Here is a 22337-nt window from a genome sequence, read left to right on the forward strand (position 1 = left end):
CACGCAGATAGGGAAGATGGAGACAGTTCTGAGTCCCCAGTGTCTTCCTCTCTAAGCCTTCCACTTAGCCCCAAACTCATGCTGATTTGAGAAAAATTTCTCCACCAACAGGGCATCCTGGTTACCTCCGAGAATGCTTTCTAGATCAGTGGCTGCCAAACCCAATTGTGCATTAGAACCACTGGCTCTTTTAAAATCCCAATCAGGGCCTCGCCAGTGGCACAGCAGGTTGAGTGCAATGCTGTGAAGTTGTCCACAGCCTCTGCAGTGCGGGTTCAATACCTGGCCGACCAGGGAGATACCCATATGGCACAGCAGACCTCTCTTGTCTCGCCCGCTGCTCCCTTCAGCAGTGTATTTTGTCAGTCTGCCTGTTCTGTTCCCCACTCTGTCTCTGGTGAATCCTCTCACCCCCCCACACCTCTGACCTGTACCCCAGTTCTTGTATAAATAAATCGTTAAATAAAATCAAATCAAATCCTGATCAGCACTGCCACAATTAAATGGAACTCTCTCCTATCTGAAGAGAATCTGTCAAAATTGAGCTGATGTGATATGAAGGCTGAAAATGTAAAATATCAGTTCCGTTTCTTAGTAGGAAAGTTTCCATAGAGAGAGCTCTACTAGGGTCAGTGGCTGAGTGGACCATTACTATTCCTTGGCGAATAGGCTGCTAAGAAGCCCACACTGTTCAATTCAAATGAAAACATCACATTTTTTAAACATTTTCTAAAACATCCTAATTGAAGAACAAAGTTTTTGTATTTTAAGTAACTAGAGAAAAACACAAGAGGCTGAGCTAGTTGGCTGAGCCACACTTGCTAAGCGATTTTAAAATGAACTGAGTTCGCTCCAGCTGTCACCACATCTGTTTATCCCCTCAGCAGCTGCCACCAATACACATTGCGGGCCAGAGGTCAAGAGGGCACCCACTAGATTCTGAAATGCCAAGAGGAGGAATGATTGGAGGATGGACTGCAGAGATTATCCACTCTAAAACCTGAGCCCATCAAAGCATGTCTCCTTTCTAACCATCAAGGCCCCTTTAATTGGGAACAAGAAAAGTCTCAGCCTGGGATTATGAGCAAATCTACTGACATAAATTAGTACCTTGCGAAGCTGACATTTATCGTATTGTTCTGCATTCTGTTAGGGGCATGGCCCCACCTCCACCAGGAGGCATGGGGTCACCTATTCAGACTGCAGGTTCTGACCTGCTGTGCTCACCACTCATTAAGTCACCTCCTTTCTCCCTCTCCCCACTTACATTTTATTTAATTTAGCATTCCAGATCCAGCTGTTAAAAACACATTGTTATCACTTGAATCTCCTTATTCAACAATAGGTACATTTTATCAAATCCTGTGATTATATTTACTGTCACTTCTCTAAATTTTACCCTGGTTTTCATGATTTCAACCATTCTGCTGATATTTGGATGTTGTCTGCCTCTACTTCCCCTTTCTTTTGGCGAGCTGGTCTCCCTTCAAGTGCTCCTCCGGGTAAGGAGACACAGTGAGCTAGAGCTAGCCTTTAATGTGTGCCTGGCTGCGTCCTGGCACAGGCACAACCTCCAGCCAGATTTGAAGAGCCAACTCTTGGATGTTCTCACAAGCCTGAGAGCTTTGTGCAAATATCACCATGCGTGAGTTCAAGATAGTTTCCAGTTCCAGGGAAGAACCTCCAAAGCAGGATGTCAAAGGCCTCTAGGGTAGACTCTGAGTATGACTGTGCCAGATTCAGATTCAGAAAGAAGAGGAATTTCCAAGCATTCAGAAAGGAAATAGGCACCCTGACCTAACAGATGGACAGTTTACCCTAAGAGAATCACCAATCACCCTTCTCCTGACCTGGCCAGTTGCCATCCTGGAAGTCACAGGATGTGACTTGTTATGTGACCCTTGTTATTTATACTTGAACCCATTGTTTCATTTTAAAATGAGGTTGTGCAAGTTCAAATACATCTTTGAAGCCCGCACTCATGGCAGCACTATACATGATAGCCAGGAGCTGGAAATAACCTAAGTGCCCATCAACTGATGAATGAATAAAGAATACTCGGTACATATGCACCATGGATTGCTACTGAACTGCAAAAAAGGAATTCTTGCCATTGGTGACAGCTCTTTTTTCTGGTCTCATGTACTTCCTGGAGAGAGGCCTGGTGCTCTGGTTTGGAGTGGGGGGGGAGCGTGACTATGAGGGTCAGGACAGGGACTTTGATCCCTCCTGGCTTCCACTGTGCTGAACGTCTCTGCAACCGAGCTGCTCTACCATTAAAGGAGAGACGCATCATCTTTACCTCTAGTGGTCAGGATGCTCCCTGGGCAAGGATGGTAGGTGTGCATAACAGTGGGAGAGATGCATCCTGCTGGGGGGTGCCCTTCTCCAGGCCCCAAGTGATGTGTGTAGCCAGGGTTACCCCCACTAAGTCTACCACTGGCCTACAGACAACTGCCTCTTGCAGCCCCAGCTGCTACCATTTCCAAATCTTTATTGAAAAGGCTGTACACCAGAGACATACTGCAGTGGGGAGAGAGGGGAGTAGGATCAAAACAAGCGTGGGAAGAACACAAGGGACCAAGGTCATAGTTCACGGGTGAATGGGTGGTGGGAATTTCACAGGGACTATAAACAAGATGAAAATGTATACATTGCACAACAATGGAAATGATGTAAAAAATGTATTAAATAAATAGAAGGAAAAGGCTAAAAATTCAGCAAAGTGAGCTGGGAGGGAAGAAAGTTCCCGGATCACGGAGCCAGGAGTGGCATCTCCTGGCCTCCTTGATCTTGGCATTAACACCCTGGTCCTGTCACCTAGTTACTCTGAGCCTCAGGTTTGTATTTGTAAACACTATATTTAAATGAGTTCACACTTAGCTTGATGCCAGGCACTGAGTAAGCGATTGATAAATGATAGAGATTAGAGTACCTGAAATGCTTCCTTGGCTTCTCATGGCCCAGCTAGGCCTGGTCATCCATTTATTAGTCAGCTGTGCCCTGAATCCTAAATTCCCCAGGTTATTTCTGTGTAAGAGGGTCCTATTGTTATTTCACTGAGGGGCTTTGAAAACATTGGTTGGAAAATGAAAATGTATTTTGCCTGAGCAGGGAGGTCTAAGAGGGAGACTTATAGGAAGGCACAAACTTTCTTCAAATATTTGAAGAGACCTAAACTAACTGCTATTGAATATGAAATGATTAATTATCTGCTTTGCACTGCTCGGAGACATGGAAATTACAGGTATGCAGATTGAATCTAGAGAAAGAACTTCTCATAATTTCCCCAAAGAGAAAGACTCTCTAAAACATAATGAGTTTCTAATCACTAGAAACGCCCAAGTGGGGCCAGGTGATTATCTTCAGGAAGAGATTGGACAGATGATCTCAAAGGTAGCTTCCAGCCTAAGATTTTATGAATTAGGATTAAGCACTGGAACAGGATGCCCCCACCACCCCCACACCAGCACACATCAAAGGAAGCGGAAGGGTTTCAAATGCAACAGTCGAATAAAAATTAAGTCCAACCAAATTTCTCTGAACTTCACCGCAGTGCTCAATGATTTCCATGAGTTTTGATGAAAGAGTGTGACGGTTCTTTTTTTTTTTTTTTTTAAATAAGGGCAAGAGGCAGGCAACCTTACTTCAGTGCCCAGCACTACAGCTATAGGTATCATGGAAACACAAGGTTACACAAACCCTGAGCAATCATGTCTTTGTGAGCTAATTAATTCCCTTGTCACACACTTACCTGATAGCATCTTTCTATTGAGAAGCTTGCACAAAGCAGACCAGTGCAAGGTTCAAAAACCCTGAATTCACAAGAAGTTATTTAGAGGGAAGGGATTAGGGAGTCCCTGTCAGGTGCCGTTCAGCTCTCAGGAAAACCTTCAGTTCTAGGGTCTGTAACCAATACCTGACCAACAAAGGATTATTTTATCACTTCCCATGCAGAAAAAATCCTCGCTCTCCAATCGGGTCCTGTCCTAACTAACCCTGCAACACATATTTTTAAATAAAGGGATTTTTTCAATAAGTTCTTGCTGCATGTGACTTTATTTCTGAGCTTATTTAATGCACTTCTCACTAGGAAGGGGCAGTGGATTTTGTCTTCTCTGACCAGGATTGATTCCTCTTTACTGTAATCACCAAAACAAATGCAAAACTTCCGAAATAAACAACAATCACTACCAGTGTTTCATGTTAAGATACAGAGGCATATTTGTAGTTTTAACAAAAGACTTCAAAAGCATCTAAAGTGAAATGCACTGAGTTTCTCCCCATGCATTTGACTTTATGCTTGGAGAAAAAGATACTCATGAAATGCATTTTCTCTGTTTTTTATGCCCAGCCTTACTTATTCATGTGCCTTAATTTTGATGAATGGATTAAATTTTTCTTATACCTTGTTATACCTTGAGTTATACCTTGTCTCTTTTTCTTTGCTTAGAGCTTACTGCAGTCAAAGACATTGGAGAGATAGATTCTGAGTGTCCTCAGCACTAGAACAAATTATATTAGATACTTATGAATAGCCAGGGAAAACACAAAAACCTACCTTTCACTTCATTCACTTGCTGTTCTCTCATCCATACTGCTCTAAAAGTGTGTCAGCCGGGTATATGCCTTGGAACAGCAATTTCATAAGAAGTCCTACTTACAAGAAACCTCTGTGGAAACTTAAAAGAAAAAAAGAAAAAAACCCTCATCAGACTTCTACTATTAAACTGAGCAGATTTAAATGCCATCCCAAGCAAAACAATGGCACAAACTTACCATGCAATTGAGGTAATTGTATGAATGTACCTAAAATAAATGCTGATTTTTAACAAAATCAATCTCCCCCAATTGAAGTCCAATATCTTGTTACAGATGGTTTGCATTCATAGCTCCAGGGGAGGTGAACACAGGCCTGTCTGAGGGTGTTTGGTGAATGTGCTCCCCAGGGAAGAAGCCAACAAACTCTCCAAGATGCCCACATAGAAACCTTTTTGTTTCCAGCGCTCCTCTACAATCCAGAAGGTAGTTTGAATCCGTACAGAAAATAAACAGGAGACTCTTTAAATGTCTACTATTTGTAACTTTGATATACCGAATCTGCCACGCGTGCATATTCACTTCAAAATACTTCTGTTACTGATAACCCTTCCATTTCTGACATGCCACCTATAAAACGATTCAAAGAGGAAAACCTCTGAAGTCTGGGGTGGGATGGGAGTGTGGAGGATGAATGAATTAAAAGAAAGAACTCCAAAATCTATGGAGTGAATTTTAATGATTAGCACTGAACACAGACTTTGTAAGCACAAAGTGAGCTGATTTACCAGCCTGAAAGAAGCTACAAAGACTCTTTCGGTCAAGTTATTTTTTTCTTGGTGTTTTTTTTTTTTTTTTTTCCCTTACTTTCTCTTAATTCAGTTACCCAGTCCTGGAACAGGGAGAGAAATGCAGCCACCGTTCCACTGCTAAAAGAGGTGGCCAGAGGAATGCATCCTACTATAAATCCTTCTTAGTCATCCCATAGTTTCAATTTCCCCACAACAATAAAATAGGAAGCACAAGGAGAGAAAGGTTGCATCTGTATATATATATATCAGTATGTTTAATTCCTGCATATTAGCAAAGAAATTGAAAAGAGGAGGGTTTTTCCTAATCCTCAAAATTGTACATTCTTGAGATTTTTAATTTTCATATGGTCTGATGGATCAGACTGTCCAAGAAGAGGGATTAAAGTAGGAAGGAAAACTTTTTACTACGTCCACTGGTAAAACTAGGTCTGCAGTGATCTCCCCTTATTCCCAGATGAATACGCAAGAAAAGAGGAAAAAAAAAAAATACTCAAGAAAATATACATCAGAATAACGAGAGAAATCTCCCCCTGAAAATTCACAAGATTATAACAGGTAGTTATTGGGTTTGACTACTAAAAAATCTCTCCCCCTTCCTATAGACTCCCCTTTATATTTGAGTAATCCATTTCTTTCCCTTGGAGACTGTATTTAGGGTCTTGGTCAAGAGACCACTGCCTGACACAATTAAGAGAAATTAGATCCTCTTGCCTGATATTTCAGGCTTCAAGGAAGACTGAGTTTCCATCCTGCAATCAGTGGGGTGTCCTGCCATCAGCCTGCTATTGCGGCCCACCAGTTTTGTGACCCACTCCAACCAACAGGAATGTGTTCTCTCTTCCTGAACTTACAAAAACTATTTCCACTGAGTGTACCCAAAGAACTGCAACTTTTACAAAAATATTCTGAAAATTAGAGTCTATTATCTCTAAACCTGCCAAGCAGTCAGTTGCTGGTGGAGATTTTAAATTGCTACAAGAGCTTTTTTAAAACAATCTTTGCAGTTTCTCATAAACTCTTTTATTTTTTTTGGGGGGGGGACTTATAATTCCACTTTTTGGTACTGATCTGAGAGAAATGAAAACTCATATCCACAAAGAGGCCTATACATGACCATTTCTAGAAGCTTTTTTGTCATATTTGAAAATAACCAAAATGCCCATCTACGGGAGGCTGGATAAGCACTTAGAGCTACACTTACTTAGAGGAATTCTACTCAGCAATAAAAAGAAATGATCTACTTAACCATACCAAGCATGGATGATTCTGAAAACCACTGTGCTGAGCAAAAGAAACTACAACAAAAAGAATACTTTTGCTTACATAGGTTAAAATGGGGGGGGGGAGCTAATTTATGTTGACATTAGTAGGAAGTACTTGACTACAAAGGTCAGAATTGAGTAGAAGAGAGAATAAAGGAACTCCTGGATGTTTAAATTGTCATTGATTAAAATATCATGATGCAGGCTGTAGTTCTACAGACGCATACATTTACCGAAATTTGTAAAAAATAAAAAATGGAATGGGCAAGAAATTTCATGTTCTGAAATAGTTTGCCTTCAACATACAAGACTGAAGTTAGGGAGACAAAAGCAATCGGACTAATGTCTTTAATGGATCTTTATGGCCATCAGATTGGATAATCAAGCAGATAATGCTTTTAAAACTTGGTTCATGAGTTAATTTTCAGTAATATATTAAATGCTAACTTTACCAACAAGGTAAACAAATTAAATTTTTAAATAAAGATTTTTTTTAAATGTAAAAGTGATAAGATAATATCAAAGGAACACTCTACAGAAGAAAATAAATTGGACTTCTTGAAAATTAAAAACTTGTTCTAGGCCTCCACTGGTGGCACAGCGGTTGAACGCTGGGCTGCAAAGCTGCCCGCAGCCTCTGCAGCGCCGGTTCGATCCCTGGCCACAGGGCAAGGGTCCCACATGGCGCGCAGACCTCTCCTACCGCACCCGCTGCTCCCCTCAGCAGTGTACTTCGGTCCTTCTGCCTGCTCTGGTCCCCGGGCTCTGGTGAATTCTCTCACCCTCCCGCACTTCTGACTGTACCCAGTGCATGTATAAATAAATAAATAAATAGATAGATAGATAAATAAATAAATAAATCTTCTTTAAAAAAAAAAAAAAACTTGTTCTGTGAAGACCCCATTAAAGGGATGAAGACAAGCCCCAAACTTAGAATATTTGGATATCATGTATCTGATAAAATACTTGTATTAGGATAGATAAAAGGCTACCCAAATTCAATGGCAAGGGAGAAAATACAAATAAAAAATGGACCTAAAATTCAAAGGGAAACTTCATCAAAGTAGAATGCATGGATAGAAATAAGCACATGAAAAGATATTTAATAATTAATCATGAGGGATATGCAAATTACAGCTAAGATGAGCTAGCACTACACAGTTATTTAAATGGCCTAAAAAAAAATACTAATAATTTCAGTTGCTGGCAAGGTTGTAGAGTGACAGACTCTTCATTGACTTACAAAAACAATCCTTTCAAAAAACAAGGAGAGGTGATGTTAGTTTACTTATAGAAATATAAAAATACAAATGAATTTCTATACCCAGGACTTTCTAAAAGTTTCAAATTCAAATATTCTTTCTTAGAGACCTTATGATTCTTTTATTCTTTTCACACTTTAAAAACACAGGTTTTTAACCCTTCTTTATTTATTTATTATTTTGGTTCAGAAAATATGTTCAGGGCCTCCCCCGGTGGCACAGCAGCTGAGCGCTGGGCTGTGAAGCTATCCACAGCCTCTGCAGCACCGGTTCAATCCCCGGCCACCGGCGAGGGTCCCACATGGTACGCAGAACTCTCCTGCCATGCCCACTGCTCCCCTCAGCAGTGTACTTCATCAGTCTGCCTGTTCTGTTCCCCGCTCTGTCTCTGGTGAATTCTCCTGTGCTTCTGACTGTACCCAGTGCTTGTATAAATAAATAAATAAATAAATCTTTTTAAAAAGTCAGAAAAAAAAAAGAAAATATGTTCACCTTTCTTGCCATGTGTATGATTTGAGTTTGATCTGTGAAAATAATTTTTAAAAGCAAAATAGTAAATATTCTAGGCTTTTCAAGTCACAGATCATCTATGGGAACTACTCACCCTTGCCTACATGGAGCAAGCTTACTCAATGACAAGAATGTGTTATGTTATCAAGGAAATGTAAATTAAAACCACAATGAGATACTACCTTACACCAGTAAGAATGGCACATATCAAAAAAACTAGCACAACAAATGTTGGTAAGGATGTGGTGAAAAAGAAACTCCCCTACATTGCTGGTGGGAGTGCAAACTGGTGCAACCATTATGGAAAGAAGTCTGCAGGTTCCTCAGTCTACTAAAAATGGAGCTACCATACAGTCCAGCAATTCCACTCCTAGGGATCAACCCAAAGAACACAAAAACATTGATTCAAAAAAATACCTGTATCCCTATGTTTATTGCAGCACTATTTATAATAGGTAAAACGTGGAAACAACTCAAATGCCGAAAATAGATGACTGGAACAGGAAGGTGTGGTTTATATATACAAAATGGAATGTTATTCAGCAGTCAAAAAAGATAAACGCATGCCATTCACAGCAACATGGACAGAGCTACAAGGAATTATGCTCAGTGAAATAAGTCAGTCAAAAGGAAAAAGAAAAATATCGGATGGTTTCACTTATAGTAGGAATATAAGGGAACCAATTAAGACATCAGTGGGAAAGATAATAATACAAAACAAAACAAAAACAGACAATTATAAACCAGAGACATCCTGCAGGGGAGGAGGAGGGAGAAAGACCAGAGGGAGGAGCACAGGGGAATGAAGTGATGGTGCATGGGTGTATTGGTGAAGGACATTCTATGGGGACTGTACCCGAGGGTGGTGGGGAGGGGAGCAAACACTGTTTAAAAATGAAATATGATGTAAAAAAACATATAAATAAAAAAATGGGTTATGTTCCAATAAAACTTTATTTTCCAAACCATGATGCAGGCCAGAAGCAGTCCAAAGATTACCATTAGCCAACCCCTACTCTAAAATAATATATTTTCAGCATCTATTGTCTGTAAAGATACAGACGTGCAAAATGATTAACTATACGCATGCAATAATATGGATCTCTATACTTTTCCCAGAACCAGAATTACTCAATATGTATTTCCTTCAGGAATTCTGATTAGATGGTGCTGAAAGTATTTACTTCAGTGGACACAAAATACATCATGCAATAGAGACACAGCCCTAAATATAAATGAATAATGCTGAACAAGACCATGTAGTTATAAGTCAGAAAACATGCCTTAGATAATTAGCATACCAGTTTTCCAAAATGCAAAGTATTTTATTCACTTCCCTTCCTCACCCACCCACAAGAACTAAATTTCAAAATCTGGTTAGTTTTATCTCCATTTTCCTACTTTGTTACATTCCTGGAATGAGAACATCAAATGCAGACCAAGAGAGCCTTGTTAATTATATTATAATCTAACTATGATTATATTTAAGAAGAAACTGTTGTAGTACACTAAAGATTATCTCCTAAAAGGAATTACCTTGTAATTTTTTAATTGCTTATTTGCAACTATACAAAAAAAAGATGTTTTTCTCAGTTTCATACATCTAGGAAATTCTTTAGCTCTTTTTTTTTTCCAGTTTAAATTTGGTTGCCAAATTTCTCTCATAAAATTAAAGCTTAAAATTGCCACCATTCATTTTTATTGCATTGGATCTTCATGTGAAATTTAAAGCAAGAGAACATCTGATCCAAATGCAGACACAGGAAGAAACAAGGCCAAGGGTTTCATGCTCTGCTCTCAACCACCCTGAACTGTTCAATAATTTTAAGTACAAACTCCAAATTCTCATTTTGCACAAGGTCCTTAAAATTAGATAGCTGGTTCTACATGACAAGATGAGAACTCAACAAGGGTAGAAAGCCTTTCTCAGTGATGCGGTGTAAGGAAGCTCAGATCCTGAAATGTCAATAGAAGATTCACTGCTTGATTTTGTCAGGGCACAAAAGAAATCACCCTCTCTGGGTTTTTCTCGGCTGACAAATAATCAAATAAACATCACACCGATCAAAAAGTGAAAAAGCCAAAAAGAAGTTAAAGTTGCAAAACTCCTGTGTACATGGAGACTCTTGGCAGGACTGAGTAACTTGCCCATGTGGCTGCAGATGCCACGTGAAAAAGCTCTGCTAAGACACAAAGAATCTGTGGGGAGAAAGAGGAGGTCAGTTAGGGAAATTAAGACAAAGGCACAGCAGACAAAGTTGTGTCCATTAACTTCTGCCTTCCCCATGGAAAAAAAGATGAGGGGATTAGTCTTCTAGAAGGAAGTATGTCTATAAGTATCAAAAGCAGCCTCCACCTAACCTTCAGAGCCTCTTCCACGAGATAAATCTTTTGAGGTGGCAGCTTTTTGCTCCCCTACAACTTCAAATGAAGTGCCCTGCTAATATCAACTCTTCAGAAGATGCCAAAGGCAAGAACATTGACATGAGAATATATGGAAAAGTCTCTTTTCATTTCTGTCAAACAGATAATAATTGTTAGTTTCTCCTAAAATGTCAGAAAATGTCAGTTTGATTATGGTAGATGGACTATTCTTTCTCCATGTTAAATGATTTTCCCAATAAGTTAATCAGATGGCAAGAAGATGACTTGATTATGTACATCTTTAGATGACAAAGAGAAGAAAGGTGTCCTTCTATTTGGTAAACCTTCAGAGAAGGTGGACTGATGATGCAGGCAGCTAACGCATGGAAATGATTCTTTTTTCTTTTTTTAAAGATTTATTTTTTTTTTAATTTTTTTATTTATTTATACAAGCACTGGGTAGAGTCAGAAGCGCGAGAGGGTGAGAGAATTCACCAGAGCCAGAGCAGGGAGCAGAGCAGGCAGAAGGACCGAAGTACACTGCTGAGGGGAGCAGGGGCTGGGGGGGGGTGGTGGCAGGAGAGGTCTGCGCGCCATGTGGGACCCTCCTCCGGTGGCCGGGGAGCAGCCGGGGATCGAACCAGCGCTGCAGAGACTGCTGGCAGCTTCGCAACCCAGTGCTCAACCACTGCACCACCGGGAAGGCCCACGCATGGAAATGATTCTGTATCATCCTTTCAGCCAACATCCTCTGTGTGTGCTAAATATACAAAATCATGAGCCCTGAGTAATTATTACCTCAATTATATGAGACAATATTAAAACTAGGATCATAACACAACCCTGAAACACTTAGGGTTTTAGAGGAAAAGATAAAAATAAAGGTCAAAGGAGATAGTATTTAAGATCAACAGCATGGGAATGGGTCAAACAATAATGGTAACAGCCCACCCTACTGAGAACCGCAAGCCATTCTCCCTATTCTTTCTCCAATTCAACAGTGCTTGCCCCTTTTTAACACTCTCAAAATTATAAGCTTCAAAAAAGACAGGAATCTTGATTAACTGGTGCATCCTGAGTTAAATTTCCTATTGTTGCTTGACTTCCCACACCACCAACCAAGCTGTTCTTACTGAGAGAAAACAGCTTCAAACGAAAAGCTTAGAGGAAAACCAGGCTGAGCAGTGACTGAGAATGATACTATTGAAACGCCGATGAATTTGAACGGGGTATGAAAGTGAGGATGACGACAGGGATTGCACGAATGTTCTCTGATACTCATCATTTGGCCTTCCAAATGCTTTCTAAAATGTTGAAACCCAAAACAGGTAACCATCAAACCTGCTTTCCACTCAGTTAACTGGCAGAGGTCAGTGCATGAGTTAAAGTGAGAATCGCTTCTAAAAGCCACACATGTCCATGCTAACAGGTTAGCTAATGGTGCTTAATCCTGACTGGCTGCCTCGGGCTTATGCGTGGCTTTGTGGGCTTACTTGTGACTGCTCTTCATATCAGAGGCCCAATTACCTCTTCAGTGCTGCCTGTCTTCTGTTCTGTGGCTGAGGGCTCTTAATGGCTCTGAACCTGGGCCTTTCTCTGTCCTCCTCCAACACCCTCCTCTCACTGCCTGGCCTGCATTTAGTCACAAAATACACTTGTCCCATTATTCCTTCTGCTCAGAACCTTCTACATGAAGCTTTCATAACCCAGACCCTGCTGGGGTTGTTTAGGTATGCTTTGGTTGTTTGTTTTACACAATGCAAATAGCACTGAGCACAATACACTGGAAATCCAAAGCTTTTATCTTTCTCAAGTTCAGGGTCTTTGTATATCAAATATGGGCCAAAGGTCCTGTCCCAAACGCCTCCAAAGGTCATTCTCTGGCTCAAGTTTGGAATGAGATAATGTGCTAATGGCGCTTTGCAGCTACAGGGCCAGACCTGGTGTGAGCCTTGGTGCTTTCTGGCTTAACTAGAGAGACTGTGGGCTGTGTCTGCTGTCACTTAGGACTTCTTTTTTTTTTTTTACAAGAAATGACATCATCCTCCTCAAGTTTATGTAAGCAAAATAATGGGGATCCATTACATTCATGATTGCAAACAAAGAACCAAAGTGGACATCAGGGAGGACCAGAAAAGTGGACAACCTTGGGGACACGCTTTCTCCTAGCAGTGGGTCTACTTCATTCTTTTCTCTCTATGCAGACACACTGCCTTTGCCCCCCAGTGCGTCCCATGCACATGGCTAAACTCACTTCAGAATTCATAGGCGACAGCTTTCTCTGCCACTGCACTGGCTTCCAGCACCCCCATCTGCCTCTGGACTTCCCTAAGGCTGCTTTCCTATGGCGGCTGTGACCAGTTCCCACAAACTGGGTGTCTTCAAATAGAAAATTTATTCTCTCCTGGTTCTTGAAGGCCAGAAGTCTGATATGAAGGTGTCAGAAAGGCCACACTCCCTCCAAGGATGCAAAAGAAAATCCTTCCCTGAACCTTCCAACTTCTGACAGCTCTAGCTGACTACTGCTTTGTGGCTGAATATTTCCAGTCTCTGCCTCTCTCCCCAATGACTGTCATCTCTTTCATCTGTGGCTTTTCCTCTTCTTTCTTGTCAAGACACTTGTCATTGGATTCAGGGCCCACTTGGGTAGTTCAGAATGGTCTCATTTCATTATCTTTAGTTTGATCACATCATCAACAAAGACTTTTCCAAAAGAAAGCCATACTGACAAGTTCCAAGAGTGAACAGAGTTGTTTTGAGGGGGTCACCTTTCAAACCATGATGGCATCTGCTTCCCTGAAGAACAGGGTGGGTGCCAATGCTCGGGAGCTGGGCACCCCTGTGGGAAACAAGAAGACCTTTGCCTGGAGACTTGAGTATATGAGCAGCTCCCACATCAGGAGGAAAGAAAGGTCTCAGCCTCAGCCTCACAGGCTCCAGGAGCAGCAGAAACAATCTGGGCAGTAGCAAGGCCTATGGGACACAGACAGCAAAGACACCCCTATCTTTGGGGCCCTGAGGGGCCCCAAAATCACCAATGACTGAGTGAACAGGATCAAATATCTCCCCACAAAATACTGTTTTATTAAGGTTGTTGCTGGCCTGTTGTCAAAGAAAGACAGAGGTAGATAGACACACATATATGAAATGCATATATATGAATTAGAGCATTTTCTTCTCTATAGTTTGACATCAAACAAAATCGCCATTGTTTTTAAAAGGACATACAAGTTTTCTTCAACGAGAAGCAACATATTAGCCTCCAAACACTTCAGTGATATTAGTTTCATTGGCTAAATTTTGTCCCTGAATAGCAGTAAGAACAAAATCAATAGGGAAGGGATAAGCAGGCTTCAATGTGACCATCATTTATTGCTAGCACCTTGCTCTTTAAAATCCCTCTGCAAACAGCCAGAGGAGTACAAAAGAACCAAATCGATAGCTTTGATCTACACCAACCCCATCTCAAAACCCAGTGCAAGAGTGTGTGTGTCGGAGGGAAAACAGGAACCTGGAGGTACAGAGGAAAGTATAGGAATGTAATGACTACAAGACAGATTTTGTCTCTCACAATTTTGCCTGGCATTAGCTTAAATTTGGATAAAATTATTGGATAAAATTTGATTGGCTCACCAGTCAATCTATAATACTATCGATAGGTCAGCGTCATCTCCACCTGTGGGTGGACAAGCTTTACCTGAGCCAGCCCAAAATCTAGTCCCACCATCACTATCAACACTATTTCTAAGATCTGACAAATTGAAGAAATTGCGACAAACTCTGTTGCCCTCTTCCTGGAACAGCAATTTGCAAACAAAAGAGAGCAAACATTTAACTTCAGGGTTTATTAATACTTTTGGCATTATCTGCACACAAACAACTGTGCCTTTTTATGGAAGTCAATTAAGTATACGTCAACCCCTGGCCATAGCCCTCAGCTCCAAAACAATCAACCTGTTGTTAATTTTTAATCTCTGTCAGGGAGGGAGGGGGACCAGAGTAGTGAGTGTGGCTTTGGGAATGGAGAAAGTCTCCTTATTTGAGCCGTGGCTGCCTAACAGACAACTATTGAAAACAGAATCTCACATTTCTCTCATGCCTAATCGTTTTGAAAGTGTGTTCTTTCCCTTGCAAAATCTCTTCAGACCTCAGCAGGCATTTTCCAGCATTCCTTTCCACGGAATGCCTGCGCTGGGGACTTGGGAAGTCACGGCTCATTGTCTGGGTGGCGGTCGGTAAATCCCAGGTTGTGTCTGTGCCGGGCCAGCTGCTGAACCTCGTCAGGCAGAGCACCCGGAGGGGCCTCGGAAGCTGAGTGATGCAGACTGGGTGGTTGGGACCTGGAGGTGGGGGGTGGTGGGTGCCCTATGGGCAAGGAAGGAGGTCTGATCACACAGGCAGGGACCCTGGGACAATGTCACGATTGGCACCACAAGCAGGAAGCATTGGTGAGAGAGTCGTCAGCAGCACGCTGACCAATGTCTACGCATACGTGACCACAGAGTTCCAGTCCTCGCCACACACCTGCTCTTCCTATTATACGCTCTTCTTGTTTCCTTAAAGTCCATGTAGCTTCTAAACTTACTTTTAAAGAAAATGTCACCTTTATGTCTGTAAGTGGAGAAACAAGAGCACCTGCCCCGGTCAATGGTCGCCAAAATGAAAATCTGGAAACTGCTGGTCAACCCTGGTTTTGCATAGATGGCTGTTAGCATGAAGGCTACTCTTTTTGTTAAAAAGTGATTAGTAAGGGTTAGCAAAGGTCAAATGATCTTGTGTGATCTCTTGATTTGGGACACTAATCACACAGCCCAAGACTGAAGATCCTAAGAAAGCACTTAGTGGGCCAGTGCCTCTGAGGATGCCCTCAACACACTTCCAGTGAGACTTGAGCAAAAACCTTGTAATTGTTTGGGTGTCTATGCATTTCTCTTACATTCATCAACATACAAGTGTAGCACATGCAAGTACAGAACCACAGCGGGGAAAAGAGCAGTGCGCCCACTGCAGAAACTGTAACGGGGGGTCCCCAGGAAAAGGGGAGTTTCCAGGTTCCCTGCCCCATCCAAAAGGAGGATGGAGCTAAAAGAAGAGAAGAAGCAGGAGAAGAGACAGAAGAAGGAAGGAAGCAGGATGGAGCCAGAAGGAGGCCTGGAGGGGGAACATGGAGCTGAGAGACACATGAAGAAACTGCGCTTGCCTTTTGGTTGTGGGCTGGGTGATGCAGATGTGGGTGATGCAGATACAGGGGGAGGTGACAATGGCAGCTTTTACTTCGGTTTTGATTTTGCTCTTTTCCTCCCAGACTTGTCTGGTTGTTTCTGATCCTTTTCTGTGGGTCCCCACTGGAAGGTGCTTTAGACTTGTGGCAGGATTTGGGGCCTTGCTCTGGGCCAATCCTGCTTGGGTGGACTTTTACTCATGAGGGGATGGGTTAACTTTGGGTGCTTGATTTAGAAACTATACTCTTTCCTTTTCCTGTGTTGTTTACTAACTGTATTAAAGTTCCTTCCCATTAAAGTCTTGCATGTTTTGTGTTGATGCAGCGGATGGCAGAACCTATTTAGATCAGGCAGGTTTGCAGGGTCTGGGGTGCCCCTCTCCCTGCCCTGTAACAGATTGCTATCATAAGTCTAGCTAAAAAACACAAGGACCAGGTAAGCACCACAGTGGCATCTGCAGATTTGTGAGCTGTCTACCCCTCCTATGACTTATCATGCAATCAGGAGCACCCTGAGCTCAGCATAGCATTCTGTGGGTGATGAATCTCCAAGTGAGGGACAGAGTAGTTCCTCTTTAGCCCTTTTGAAAAGATCACAGACCCCTGATTTAGATACTGCATAGTAACCAATATGCCTAAGAGAAGAATAAATCTCAGCCAACCTATTTACTTTGCTGCTAGGACAGTATGACAGCTTCTATAAATAATATGTATAGGCTGATTTTATATCACATGACCCTTTCAATCACAAAACAGATAAAGACAGCCTACCTATTATCTTTTTAGTTTGACTAACTGAAATGTGGAAAATGTCTCTATCTTCAAAAAAGATAGTAATTGATTAATTGCAATATAGCTAGAATTCTGAACAGAAAATACTTTCCTTGTATTAACTGATTTTCTTAGATCTTTGATAAACTCCTGTTTATTGCCACACTATTTTCAATAGTCAAGATATGGCAACAACCTAAATGCCCTAAAACAGATGAATGGATCAAGAAGATGTGGTACATACACACAATGGAATATTACTCAGCAATCAAAAAAATATAAACTCATGCCATTTGGGGCAACATGGATGGAGCTGGAAGGGATTATGCTACACAGAAAATACTTGAAATGGCAGTAACTGACAGATTTCAATAAGGATACATAAAGTAACATCCAAAGACAAACATCTTCAGTGCAAGTGTGAGACCAGGAAATGCAGAAGTACAGGTGGAATAGATCTAGGAGGTCAGCATGGACTTTAACAGCAAGAGCAGGGGAAAGCATAGGTGTTCAAGGGTCCTCTACATGGAGAGTGAGAGCTCATTTCAGACCCACTTCCTCCAGCCTTCTAAGGGGAAACATCAATGGCCATAGCAAGGATTCAAGGTTAGGCACAGGAATTTTAAGTCATCAAGAACCACTGATAGACGAAAGGCCCTAGGCACAATTTCTCTTAAACTTTTTCAAGATCAGGGAGCTGGGGGGAGGGAAGAGAAGGTAGTCCATGACATGTGGTGAGGACACCATTTGGGGCATTGGTAGAGAAAATATTAGATAATAGTGAGAAACATCTCAGATAAGTCCCAGCAGTTGTCACCATGGCCCTGCGTGTTTGAAACCAGCACATGACTAAGGCCCAAATGACTGAGGAGCTATCAGAAGTGCTAAAACTTTCGGCCTAAGAGCAATAGTGCCAAGTGAGCCAAGATGAGAGGCATCTATTTATCCTGGAAAGGGAAGGGAGTCGATCACTGTGGTAAAGGTAGTGGTGAGGAGGTTGGGAGGTGGCACAATGGGTAACAGAGCTGCTCCTCATTCAACTCAACAACAACAAACCCAATTACAAGATGGAACTGAGTACGCACCTTTCCATAAAAGACAGAGAAACTGAGCGCAGTTATGTGAAAAGGCTCACTGCCACTAACCAGCAGGGAAATAAAACTCAAAGCCACAATGAGCTATCATCTGACACCTACTAACTGTGACTTTCAAGTGGCGTGACCAGATGCTGCAGAAGTGCCAAAGTCAGTGGAGACAAAGCGTGCCCACATCTGTCATCCATGTGGACTCAGTACAGTTCAGAGGAACAGGCCTCTGGGCATTCTAGGTGCCCAATGCCCAGGACACAGCCAGTCCATTCCATGTCAATGTTCTTTGTGGAAGGTTTTCCAAAAATATTTTAATCATGAGATCAAACGCCTGATTATTTCCAGAAGTCTTTACTAGTCCATGGAACTTTTCAGTAGACTTAATTTAAAATCATGTGTCTTGGGCCTCTCTGGTGGCACAAGGGGTAAAATCTCAGCATTATGAAGCTATCCGCAGCCACTGCAGCATGAATTCGATCCCCGGACAGAGAGCTACCCATATGAAGCAGCAGACCTCTCCTGACTTGCCCACTACTCTCCTCAGCAGTGTATTTCAGTCAATCCGCCTGTTCTGTTCCCTTATTCTGTCTCTGGTGAATCCTCTCATCCCATCCCCTTGCACCTCTGGCCTACACCCCAGCTCTTGTATGCATAAAAAAAATTAAATCATGTATCTTGACCTTCAAACAAGCTCTACTTTTTTCTCAGAGGTCACTCTGACCATGTGATGCTTTGCTTTTCTTCTTCCTTTCAATGATACACACAGTATCTTGTTTTTTTGACCTCATGACTGACTCTTTGGCTCCCAGATACAAGACTATTTGATGGATAGTTGTACTTTTTATATCCTGTACTTATTAAACCTCGAGACTGATATATTGCTTTGAAATATGAGAAATTCTATAATATCCGTATCAGCACAAGACAAAGAAAATGGCATCTTTCCCCCAAAATTAAAAGAAAAAAAATGAGTGGTTAATTCTGAAGTCTTCAGTTAAAGAGCCAAAGAGACTAGAGAAATGGAAGAAAAGAAGGTATCACTAGGAGAATAGGAAAATAGACAGGAACTCACTGGGATATGGGGTACTTTGCAGCAGGGACAAAGGATTTCATGAGAGCTGAATCTCAGTAAAACCGACCACTCCCTGGGCCTCCCTGGTGGCACAAGGGGTTAAGATGCAACTGATGAGGCTATGTGAAAATGCTACTGCAGCAGCCACTGCAGCACGAGTTCAATCCCTGGCCAGGGAGCAACCCACATGGTGCAGCAGACCTCTCCTGACTCGCCCACTGCTCCCCTCAGCAGTATATTTCAGTTGATCTGCCTGTCCTGTTCCCCACTCTGTCTCTGTGAATCTTCTTACCCCCTCATGACTCTTGCCTGTACCCCAGTTCTTGTATGCATAAATAAATAAATCTTAAAAAAAAAAACAAACATTCTCTATAGAAAAACTGTGGTCTCTGGTCATACAGCATTTTGTGATTTTCCCACTTCCAGAGTCACTACAAATTAATGTGTTATGACCTGTCTCTTGGACATTCACACAAAGTAAGCAGTTGCTCCTAGATAGTTCAGGTCACGCAGGTACAACCAAAGAGACTGCCAAGGAAAGGAACATGAAAAGCTCTCATTAAATACCTAGCAAATGACATAATGAATGAAAACATGAAAAATACATAAACAAATGAAGATCGTAAATGAAGGCATTGACTGTTGCTTTTTTCAAAGTGTCCTGAATGGAGTTTTGAAAGTAATACCAATTCTCTACTCTGAAAAACACAGTCACTGTAAAAACCGTTGCCAGATCATTGCTAATGGAAACTTGGAGGCCTTTCCTCAACCTTCACTAGACCTCTTTCAGCCTTAAATGGTCCTTTCACTTAACTCTATTCAAAATGTTTCTACTTGGGTCTTTTTAACTCTGCTTCTGAATCCATGCAATACAGGGAAAAGAAGAAAGGTGTATGAATGGATGTGAAGGCATGAATTTCTTCACATGTGTTTTAAAGTCTCACTTTACTCCTGCCTTACCAGTATGTTCATGTGAATCAGGAAAATATACCATCATTTGTAAGCTCAAGTCTCAAAAGAAAGCACCCCCTGAAGCCAAAGTGCCTTCTAACCAGATACCCAGGGCCGACTCTGGACAACCACGTGCGTGTCTGCCAATGACTCTACATCAGGAGACAAAAGTGGACCTTCCAGCTCTTGTCTGATGGAAAGTCATAAATAACATTATTTCTCTCTGTTTCAATTACAAATGAATCTTTTTAATTTCAAGTATTGCAAAAGTAAGCAAAACACCTGGGCTTGCAATAAATCATCAGATAAACACACAGAAACTGTTTAGACTCTGCCAAGAGACAAGCACAGTTGCCATCACTGGGACATTTCGTTCTAAGCCCACAAGGCAGATGTGAGACAAATCCTCATGATGACCAGTGCTTTTTAGTTCACTGGATCCTCAAAGATCCCCATAGGCAGATTAAAATGATCCCACATTAAGACAAAATTGCTATTTTTAAAAAAAAGGCAGCAAATGTTTGAGGTTTCACTGGCTTACTTAGTCCACACTTCAGTCTTCAGTTAAAACAAAACACAAAGGAACACAATCTTCTTAGTCTTTAGCAATCATCTGGTGCAGGGTGGAGGCAACAAATTTATAAAGATAAAATGACTTAATACATAGGTTCAATGGGGGTGATTCTACAAGAAACATCCATCAGGGAGGGGGTTCTCAGGTAGAGACCAAGACCTAGCAGACCTGGCCCTGATTCCCATCCCCAATCCCACTCTCTATACCCCCAAATGTAAGCTGGCTTCACCCAGCAGATCAGTGTCATCAGCGTTACAGTGGACAGCCCCAAGTCACACGGGACTTCCAAAGGAAGGTAACAGAAGGAAAAGGAAATATTAAAAGGAGAAGACAGAGAGGCATGACTGCCGACTCGCACCCCTTGTTCCATCTACTTTCACTTCCATCCACTTCAGCACAATCTTGAAATTGGCATTGCTTAAATTATACTTTTGTCGGTCGGCTTGAGAGTGAGTTTTCTACAGCCAAAAGGGTTTATGAACGACTAGAATAAAGATGTAAAATAGGGGAGAGGTATTTCATTCCCAGCTTATTAAGAAGCCACATTTTCCACATTAACACCTTTCAAGCCATATTCTACCGAATCTGACCTAAGTCTTTCATGATTAAAAGAAGGCAGTTTTTCAGGAAAAGAGCAAAGATTGAAATATTTGTTTTGAAATAGGATGTTTACACTCTCACAACATAGTGTTTTTGATAAGATGATATGGTAGGACTATGGTATAAATGGGAACTGAGAAATCATGTTTATTATATTTAATGAGTCTATGGGAAGAACGAATTCACAGACACCCTCTTTTCTTCAGTAGTTTTAACTACTTCAGACCAAGAAAGGACATAAGTAAAACTAGGCCTCTGCACCAAACCAGACTCTGAGTGCTGGCCAATTAAAGCCCCCTCTTCACTCAACAGGATTGTAGCCCCTGAAGAAACTGGCTATTAAAGAACCTTTTATAAATTATTGGTATGCTGCTTTTGAAATAACCTTTTTTTGTTTCACACATGAAAGTAACTTTTGCATTTTCCTTACTACGTAGTTGAAGGCTCAAAGCCCCTGAGTGAGACACGAGAGGATCCCTAATACCTCAGAGAGCTGTTGGTCACAGCTGGGGGTGTTTTTTGCAGGGCTGACAGCAGGGACACAAGGTAGAAAAAGGCATGAATGAGAAATTTCAAACAAATAGATGTTCTTTTAAGAGTGTCGGTAGCCAGAAATAAGTCATGCTCAAAACAGCATTTAGAAATATCAAGCAGACAGTCTTTGAAGGCTAGAATCTCAGCTAAAGTGGAGCCATCTCTTCAGCTTTTGGGTTATTTTTTGAAGATATGTTGATTCTTTTAAAATAAATTTTCTATTAATACTAATAAAATGTTACATTAATACTAATAGTCCAAAGGTTAAGTTCGTCAACATCATTGACAGTATTTTCTAGCCAGGAAACCCTGTTTACTGTGGTATAGTCAAGAACCAATGTCCTCCCTTTCTGGAGTTTATTAGATTTATTTTCTCATACTGCACTGCCCAAGCTCAAGAATTCCCTGTATTCAACCCTCTAACTCAGAGCGGTCCAGAAAATCCCATGTGACTTCTATGTTTATTTGAACTTGGATGAGTTCTTTTGATTTTATTGTTTTTTACTTAAGAAAGTATTTGTCAAAAAACATATAGGCTCCCTCCCCCTCCTTTAGAGAACCAACACAGAATATTTCATCAAGAGTAAAACATTTGGGACCTCCATGGCAGTGCAAGGGGTTAAGACACAGCATATGAAGCAATCCGCAACCTCTTCAGCAAGAGTTTGATCCCAGCCGGCCAGGGAGCAACCCACATGGTGCAGCAGACCTCTCCTGTCTCACCCGCTGCTCCCCTCAGCGGTGTATTTCAGTCACTCTGCCTGTTCTGTTCCCCAC

At 41.5% G+C, this 22337-nt stretch overlaps 1 long non-coding RNA gene across 1 annotated transcript in view; it reads right to left on the reverse strand.

Moving 5' to 3' along the window:
* LOC129145650 (uncharacterized) overlaps positions 1–22337 on the reverse strand; it is a 141730-nt gene that overhangs the window by 9631 nt on the left and 109762 nt on the right. Inside the window, exon 3 of the long non-coding RNA XR_008551511.1 lies at positions 4562–4682. This is a non-coding gene — a long non-coding RNA (uncharacterized LOC129145650). The remainder of the gene's footprint in view (positions 1–4561; positions 4683–22337) is intronic.

Source organism: Talpa occidentalis, unplaced genomic scaffold (genome assembly GCF_014898055.3).
Source record: "Talpa occidentalis isolate TD23 unplaced genomic scaffold, MPIMG_talOcc4v2.1 talOcc4.13, whole genome shotgun sequence".
NCBI classification, from domain to species: domain Eukaryota; kingdom Metazoa; phylum Chordata; class Mammalia; order Eulipotyphla; family Talpidae; genus Talpa; species Talpa occidentalis.